Genomic DNA, 7398 nt, shown 5'->3' on the forward strand with positions numbered 1-7398 from the left:
ATAAAATGTTTGCCTAGGTCCTTTGATAAATCATATTGTCAACTCATATTCAGATTACATACTCCCTGAGTGTCCCAATTTGGCAGGGACAGATCCAGTTAGCAGGGACAGATCCAATTAATTTTTTGTCATCCTACAATTTAAGCTGCTTTTAAAGAGTTTCTCTCTCCTCCTCCCCCTCCCATTTCCCAATTTGTCTTCAGGTTACTTCCATTGCTGGAAGCTGAGTTCAGGGTGCAAAAGCAATTTGCACTCAGTTAAACCAGTGGGTGTGGGTGGAATCCTGCCTTCCCAGTAGGCTCAGACAAAAGCAGAGTGTCACTGCTTCTCCTAGATAATTTTTTTCACATACTAACTTTTGCCATCTTGATCACATTCTGATGTTACTTGCCCTGGTTTTCATATGTGAAATGTTGGAGGGTATGCACTTAAAATTACATAAGGCATCTGTTTTTTATACCCATTCATTATCCTGGCAAACTAGGTCTTCCCTATCTTATAAGTTTTTAAAACCTAAATGCAAAAAAACCCAATATAGGTGAAAACATCTAGTAAAAACATCTTCTGTGTACATTTTACCTTAATGTGTCCTAATACCAGTCTAGTGATTTGAAGTTTTGATTTACTGTTTTACTATCCAGCAGCAATGGCAATTATAATATATAACCTTAACATCTTTAAATACTTGAATCAGATCAATAAAGCCCAATGCTGCCAAAATTGTAATCTTAACAAAACAATCAACACGAAAGCCCTTTTGGAGGGATTTGTACTATTACTTACAGTAATTCATTACCATAATTATTTCTTATTAGCTTCACTTTCCTAACCCTCGAGCCATGAAATATTCTGTACTAATAATATACTTCATGTTGCTCAGTGGTGCTATTTTCATTCTTCAAGTCCCCTCAAAGGATACAAATCACGTTTCTTTATCATTTGTGTTCATGGAAGCTGGGTTCGCAGGTGGAAGAGAAGGAAATAAAAAGACAAGATTCAATATTTGAGCTGAATGAGGGCCATGTTTATTCAAATCAAGCCAAACCCTATGGAGGAGCGAGAGTGTGGGTGTACTTAACACTGGACTACACCTGATAGTAGTTGGATCCAGAGAAGTAGTGTAGCTATTTCCATCATGTCTCTGGGTCAACAGCATTACTGGTGCAACAGGCCTTTTCCATGTAACCCCCCCCCCCAAAAAAAAGCCTCACATTTCCTCGTAGGTGAGCAGAGTCAGCCCTAAAGGTAATCCATAACTTGATCGTGGGTCTCATTGAAGATTATTAGACCAACACTTACCATGGGGTAAGCGTGGGTAAATTGCATCTAAAACGTTGAGGAAGTGTAAAACCTAGTGCACTTCCTAAACATCAGGGAATTGTCGGCTCCCCTCCAGCGTCCCTAAATCATTCAGGGACAGGCAATTTCCTCTGAATGGAAACTTTGCGTTCAAGGAAATTGCCTCTCCCTAAACGATTCAAGCAGCTTCCATGTATCTAAGTGATTAGTGCACACATGCACATCAATAAAATTCTTCCAAAAAGCAATATTGTTGTAATGTCATTGTATCTTTTCAGCAAAACTGTGTATTCTGCCCAAAATTAACATACTCCATCCTGTGCATTAGTGTACAAATTCAAATGAGTCTCACCAAAACATGCGACAGCATATTGATGCAATAATACTTAAATATGCAATCACATCAAGGACCCTATTGCATGGTGTTGAAATAGCGGCTTACTTTCCTGAATTCAGGGCTAATTCAAGAGGCAGCCACATCCTAGCACACAGAAATCACTGCCGAATTGCTGCCCGGGTCTGTCACAGATGCAGACTGGGTCATCGAAGCCACTTTGCTGGCCATTTTTAAAAGTCTTTTTCAACACAGAAGCTTCTGATTTGACAACAATCTCTGTGTGATAAGACACGGTTGGCTCCCGAATTAGCACTGTATTCAGGAAAGGTGAACCCCTCGTTGTTCACATCTACACCAGTAATATGGACAGGATTATTTATTTACTTATTTATTTATTGAATTTATATCCTACCTTTTTCCCAAAATGGGGTTCAGGAAACAAGAACTATACCATTAAATATTAAGTTTTGTGTTTAATGAAGCAGTGGAGAAATCTAATGTATTTGCTCATTTCAGAAAGAAGAAATCACAAACTCCAAGGAGAAATATGGGTAAAATACATTCACACATACACAAAAGAACCTTGAGTTTTAGTATATATACAATTTACTTCAGAAACTTGGCAAATCTTCCTGTGAAATATATGTGCTGTACCTCTTAGAATCAAATATTTATAATATTATATAGCAGCTCTCCTGGTGAAACCACAAACACTCACATACATATACACATTCTGAGATTATACATTGAGATTGACACTCATAAAAAAAACCCAAATTCTTCATGTATGCTGCTTTTCTCAAACACTGAGACCCAAACAAACAAATATCAAATTGTTTGCATTTTTCACTGTTCATATCTATAACTTATAGTAGTGCAGTTGCTGTAATCTATAGTGTACTTAGCAGATATCACTTAGCATGTCTTTAACCAGATGATTAATTTTAGTTAGATTTTTAAATTGCGAATTTTAAACTATGGATTGATCATTTTAATGTGTACTGGTTTTCTTTGTTCTTTTAAATTGACATGTACTTTTAACTGATGTGTTTTTAATTTGTTGTTGTTCCTCAGCTTGATCCATGGGGAGAGATGGGTAAGACATATACAACACCACCTGGGTATGTCCAGTTGGATATACCCAGGTTCTCCCTTCAGACATTCATGATGAATGCACTAAGATAAAAAATAGACAGAATGGCAGCACCCCATGCAAACATGCTGGGGCTGACAGTATGTATGTATGTATGTATTTAATGAATTTACATCTCAGCTACTTCCTAAATGGTATCCAGCATTTGTGCCTCCCCAAAGAAAGTATTAAATATCCCCAAAGAAAGTATTAAAAGTAGCTTTACCTGTCAGCAAGAATTGGTGTGTTTTTAATTGAACTGAATGGCAGCTCTCAGAATAATTCTTTTCTTAATATGCTTCACATAGAAGCATGAAAGATAGTGATATCATTTACTGGGGAGCATAAGTGAGAAGTTGCTATTGCACTCCTACTTATGTGCTTCCTATAGGAAAAATGGTTGTGCCCCATAGGAGCAGAATACAGGATGAGCTAGGCCTTTTATTTGTTCCAGTATGGGTCGTATATTATTATGATGCTTACCTTTAGCTCCAAAATCCACAGAGAAGGCTTGAGGGGACACCAAAAAATAAATTTCAGAGCAGAATAGGAAAAGAAGGGCTTGTAGAATCAGCACCTGGAGCCAATGATATTTCCTCCATGTTCATGTTTTGCATGGCACTGCTGTCAAGAATTCAGCCTTTCTCAATGGCTCTATTGAGTCAACAGCTGCTTCCTCAAGGCATGTCATTTCCGAGCACCACATTAAAATGCAGCCACAGTGAATATGCTGCAACCTCATTTTATAAGCATTTTGAGAACTAATGGTCTAGAATAGCGCATATGTAAGATAGAGTGTCTTCAAGTCTGGTTGAGCTGTTGACATTTTTCATTGATACTAATCTTTTTCTTTACAATTCTGGAAGAGGTAAGGTGAGAATGAACAGATCCAACTGGATCTATTGTCTGGTTGCTGGTGTTTGGTAACCTAGAAAATTGACAGGGTAAGTAGAATGAAGTGTATTTTCCCAGCATCAGGACCTAACATTAGAAATCATGGGAGAAGCCAGTCCAGAAAGACACAAACCAAGCTTATAACATTCTGGATCAAGGAAAATCAATTAGATATTTGGATATTTGGAGGAGGGACTGGTTCCAGAATTGAGGCAGTTTGCAACACAAGACTTGTTGGTCCTTCAAAAGTTTGCCACCACTGGCTACTTGGTGGGTTTGAGTTTTCTAGAAAAAGGAAGAATAACATGTAATATGTAGCATGAGAATGGAGGGCTGCCACTGTCACTTACAATATCATGACCCTCCTGGGCATTGTGGGCAATTACTTGATAGTTGTTTATGTCTGTATATCAGTTGCTGGGGAGCAATGCCAGGGTGGCCAATGTGTGAAACAGGTTGTTGGATTATGCTTTTGGGTTGATCAGACAGGGATCTTCTTTTGGATTTACATTCCCTATGAGAGAAAACAGAACACATTGATGGAAGATGTTTCCTTGTTCTTACTCTGGTGGTTCCTAACACTGTAGCTGGCTGCATCTTGAAAAGTGTTTGATCTATTCAGAGTAGCATAACATAATATTTCATATGCTAATTTATGTGATCCGGATTTTATATTTTCTAGTGCACATTTCTGGATTTGTATTCATTTTATAGTCTGGTTGTGATACATGCCATGCCCCGAAAATAACTCATGATTTGTTCTACAAAGAAAAAATTGGAAAGAGAAAGAGCTGAATTAAAATATATCCACAAACCCAAATCCATCAAAAGTGGGTTGAACAAAGAAAATGGCTTCCTGGCACACAGCACATTTTATAACATTGGACACTCTTAGCCAGGTTAACATATCATCTTTATGGTTCCCAGCCTGGACACACCACATTCCAAAACTCCTCCATCATTCATATTGTTCATCCACCTACCTTGGCCTTAGGCAACATCTTTCTTCCTGCCTTTGTCCCTCAATGGCCATTGTTAAAACTGAACTTATCACCTCATCACCATACTCACAAATTTTGCATTTTTATGGCTTCATGAAGGTCTTTGTACTCCATGAATCTAAGAAATGGACCAAGTCTAAGAAAGCCTGTGCTACAATTTTTTTCACACAGGTGTGGTACAGAGCACCAAAAAGAGGCACCAGGGAGGCGCCTCTCCTTGCTCCACAGCAGCGCTGTAGCAATCAAATTGTGCGGCGCTGCTGCACAGCAAGAAAGGAGTGTGTGCAAGCGGCTCCCTTTTTGTGCTGCACTTGCGCTGTGCCAAAGCGCCATTGATGGCGCAATGACATGACAGTGGTGCAGCCCCGTTTGGACACTGCACTGCTGGCATGTCATCGCTGCGCACACCATCTGAATAGTTTGCATGCCCTGCCCCCGAGCAACCCTAGCACATCATGGGCGTGCTGTCTGCCACAGTTACTCTGAAAGGTGCTACAAGATCCCTTTGTATATTTGTTCCAGTTATTCAAACCACCAGACCCCTTTCACCATTAAACAGTTATAGTCAAACTAGTAAATATACAAGTAAAGAGTACACTTGTCCTTCCATATTTGCTATGGTTAGGGGCACAGGACCCCCATGAATATGGAAAAACTGCAAATAACAAAAACACCATGTTTTTACCTGACAGGACATCTCTCTAGGAATCTCTAGGTCCTCCAGGGCAACTCTGTGGTCAATGTCTGACAGGCACTGACCATAGAACTTCACTGGAGGAGCTATAAAGGCCTAGGGAAGTATTTTCTCTAGGAATCTCTAGGTCTTTCAGTGCAACTTTTAGACTAAGTTGACCATAGAGTTGCACTGGAGGAGCCAGATATTTCTAGAGAGAACATATTAATAAAACCTGCGAATAATCAAATCTGCAATTATCAAAGCCGCAAATATGGAGGGATGAGTGTATTTGTTTGTTCATACCACGAGCATGACAGTATGCTGCTCCCAGCACAAGAGGGCCCACATATCTTTCTCAGCTATACACAACAGTGCTTTCGACTGGAACTTCAGCTGTATGTATTACCTAATGAATGTGTGATGGATACAATGAATGTGTGGGATATTTTGACACAATAGCCTATGAAGTGGGAAAACACTTAATTTGATCTGGAATATATTTCTAGATTGCTGTATCAAGCCTCCATGGACTAGTTACAGGCAGTGCATAGGGACTTTTTTTTTGGTGTTGAGGGCAGAGGCAGAGGCCAGAGTATTAATGAAAGGAGTGAAAATTATGATGGATAGCTTTGCCTGGAAAGAAATAGAATTGCAAGGCTTACATATCTGAGGTAACAGTTTCTTTCTCCATTTCTTCATTTTTTTTTTTTTTGTCCTACACTTAGACTCTCAGAAAAATCTGGCACCTGTTTTTCAAAGTTGTAAATTGAATCCAAAATATGAAGACTCAAGTGAAGAAATCTGTAACTGCATTCACAAATAAAAATGTAGGAGCAAATAACTATGATATATCCACGGGCAAAGAAATACTGAAGTCTAAGAAATTCACAAGTGGTGATGGCAATAATTCATAGTGATGAATCACTCCTCAAACACATGTGGAGTTCTCATTGCTAGCAGTGGAAACCCTAAGCTCTGCATGAAATTGCAGCAAAGATGGACAAAGGTATCTGTTATTACTTCATGTCACCATTCCATGATTTTACCCATAATGCAATACCATTTCCACATTAATCTGCAAAACCATTTTAATTGTATATTTACTTGGATATTGCACATTACAATAAACTAACTTTTTTCCCCTTATGTCTTTTAAATATAATGCCTAAATTTTTAAAAACTATGTTTTGTAGGATGCTGCCTAGATGGAGCTGGAAACACACAGAATTGGGTGGATAGAAGAAGGGAAGGGAAGTATATCTCAAGGCCAAATGACACTGGAAATTTACCTGCCTCTACCTGCCAGGAAGAAAACCATGTCAAGAATAGTCCAACCTAATCCCATCCATTGTTCAGTCAGGAAACAACTTCCCTTGCCTTATTTTCTTCTTCTCTTGCATTCCTTTTTGTTTTAAAATCTTATGTCTAAGACATGTTAATACTGTTCTTTCTTTCCATATCTGTGTGCAGTACACTCGTCCCTCCACATTTGCGGCTTTGACTCTCGCAGCTTTGATTATGGACTGGTTTTATTAATATGTTATCTCTAGGAATATTTAGGTCATCCAGCACAACTCTATGGCCAACTTTAACCAAAAGTCACACTGAAGGACCTAGAGATTCTTAGAGAGAACAATCCACTAGACATTTGTTGCTCCTCCAAAGCAATTCTATGGTCAATGTCTGGCAGATTTTGACCACAGAGCTGCACTGGAGCACCCAGCGATTCCTAGAGAGGTGCTCGCTCAGGTAAAAACATAGTGTTTTTATTTGTAGTTTTTCCACATTTACGGGGGTCCTGTACCTCTAACCCCAGCAAATATGGAGGGATGAATGTATTATTTACCACCGAAGAAAATGACACATTTTGGGCCATTGACAATATAAATCTGCCATCCTACCAGACTAGGATGTTCTTTCAGTATGTTTTCAGTATTCAATATATGTGTATAGTATCTATGGACAATGTTTGTGAATTTCGTAAGTGTATGGTGCTGATGGAGGGGGCGATGATGATGATGATGATGATGATGATGATGATGATGATGATGATGATGAT

The sequence above is a fragment of the Sceloporus undulatus genome, chromosome 1 (genome assembly GCF_019175285.1).
Source record: "Sceloporus undulatus isolate JIND9_A2432 ecotype Alabama chromosome 1, SceUnd_v1.1, whole genome shotgun sequence".
NCBI classification, from domain to species: domain Eukaryota; kingdom Metazoa; phylum Chordata; class Lepidosauria; order Squamata; family Phrynosomatidae; genus Sceloporus; species Sceloporus undulatus.